The following is a 2,500-nucleotide window of genomic DNA, read 5'->3' on the forward strand; positions in this document are numbered from 1 at the left end:
TAACGCGGACTTACCAGTTAAGGTAGTCAGTAAGGCTTTGAAGGGTTTAATGATAGTTGACATAGGTGATATGCGAGTGGTTAGCGTTTACGCGCCACCTAGATTTAGTATGGAAGAGTTCCAGAACATGTTGGATAACACGGTAATGGCCGTAACCGGTATCCACAAATTCGTTATCGGGGGACTTCAACGCTTGGTCAGTAAGTTGGAACAACCAACTTGGCGAGCGTGGAGAAACCCAGAAACGAAGAGGTGAGTTGGTTTTATCAACCTTTGCGCAGATTGACGCAATTTTATTGAACGACGGCAGCACCCCAACTTATGTTGGACCAGGGCGCACGTCAGTAGTTGATCTTACTTTGCGAGCCGAACCGTAGCAAGATCATTTAAGTGGGAGGTGTTATCTAGCTATATGAACTCTGATCATCGTGCAATACGAATAGATCTTGAGACGCAAAGCGTGCGTAATCTGTCCCGACCCATAACGGGATGGAGCATCAAGTATTTTAGCAAAGATATATTTGAAGTTATGATGCAAGCCGCTTTTGAGACCGAGGTCACAACAAGCGAAGACTTAATGCGTATACTTGTCACGGCGTGCAATGCGACGATGACTAAACGTAAGAGGTACACTCCTAACAAGAGTGCATTTTGGTGGACGTTAGAGATTGAGGCACTTCGCAAAGAGTGCAAACACCGCGATCGATTAGCGCAAAGAGCTTTTAATACTGATCTCTATTCTACTTTTAGGACGAGTTCAAGGTGGCACGGAATGCCCTCAAGCGATTGATCAAGCATACCCGACAGAGGAAGTGGAAAGAGTTCCTGGGAACAGCGAACAACGCATCATTTGGTATAGTATATCATACGTTCAAGAAAGTGGCCGAGGGTTCGATTGACCCCGAACCATGACATTGGACGAGTTTAGGGAAGTGGTGAGCGAGCTTTTTCCTACTCACCCAAACACGGTGTGGCCTGAATATCGTATCGATCAGCCACGAGAGTTTGAAAGGGTAACTAATGATGAGATTCTTGCGGTTGCCAGGAGACTACCCAACAAGAAGGCGCCGGGACCAGATGGTATCCCGAATGAGGCGCTGAAAGTTGGTATGTTGACTGCAACCGATGCATTTTGCAGGGTTTACCAAGGCTGTTTAGAGAACGCGAAGTTCCCCGATGAGTGGAAAAGGCAGAGGTTGGTGTTAATACCGAAGCCGAACAAACCACCAGGGGAACTGGTTCAGTTCGCCCCATTTGTCTACTAGACGGGCAGGTAAAGGTTTAGAACGCATCATAGTGCAACGGCTAAATGCACACATCGAGGAGGTCAACGGACTGTCTGACGACCAATTTGGTTTCAGAAGTCGTCGATCTACAGTTGATGCGATTCAACGGGTAGTGGACATTGTTTCGGTAGCTAGAAGTAGAAACAGATACAGTGGACGGTATTGTGCGGTTGTTACATTAGATGTTACTAATGCTTTTAACAGTGCTTCATGGTTGGCGATTGCAAATGCTTTACAGAGAATTAACACTCCTAAATATCTTTATGATATCATTGGTGATTATTTTAGGAATCGTGTGCTGATGTATGATACCACAGATGGACCGGCAGAGATTGCAGTCACATCGGGTGTACCTCAAGGCTCGGTACTTGGCCCAACGTTATGGAACCTCATGTACGACGGAGTCCTACGAGTTGCAATGGTGGAAGGTGCACGGATTATCGGCTATGCAGACGATATAGTACTGTTGGTGGAAGGTAATTGTGTTGATGATATTGAAATTCTCGTTTCCAGTCAGATTCGCATCATCGACCGATGGATGACCGACAACGGATTAAAGATAGCCCCGACCAAGACCGAGTTTATTATGGTCAGTTCCCATCAGAGGATACAGCATGGGGCTATCAGGGTAGGTGATCACGTAGTACATTCGTCGCGCAGCTTAAAGTACTTGGGGATGGTCCTAGATGACCGCCTCGATTACACTTCACACATCAGGTATGCGGTGGAGAGAGCGACGAAGCTATGGACCACCTTGGTAAGGATGATGCCTAATAAGGCAGGTCCGAGTAGTAATGCTAGGCGAGCAATTGCTCTTACTGTTGTGGCGAAGGTCCGGTATGCCTCGCCCATTTGGTGTCATACCCTTAGATTTGCTAACCGTAGACAATGGCTACGTCGGTTTTACCGGCCAGTAGTCCAGCGAGTTATCTCTTCTTTCAGGACAACTTCTCATGATGCAGTCTGCGTGCTTGCGGGAATGATCCTGCTTCATCTCCTCCTGGACGAGGACTCCAGGACTTTTCATCGGAGACGAGCAGAGAACATCGCCGGATCGGTTGCACGTAACATGGAACGTGTCACAACTATGGAACGATGGCAACGAGAATGGGATGAGAGTGTTCACGGTCGGTGGACATACCGTCTCATACCCGACGTCAACAGATGGATAAGTAGAAGATTTGGTGGTGTAGATTTCTTTCTTTCTCAGTTTC

General features: G+C 47.2%; 1 pseudogene; it reads left to right on the top strand.

Moving 5' to 3' along the window:
* Positions 1-2,500, top strand: part of LOC120907013 — a 9,146-nt pseudogene that overhangs the window by 4,552 nt on the left and 2,094 nt on the right.

The sequence above is a fragment of the Anopheles arabiensis genome (assembly GCF_016920715.1).
Source record: "Anopheles arabiensis isolate DONGOLA chromosome X unlocalized genomic scaffold, AaraD3 X_pericentromeric_contig0001, whole genome shotgun sequence".
NCBI lineage: Eukaryota > Metazoa > Arthropoda > Insecta > Diptera > Culicidae > Anopheles > Anopheles arabiensis.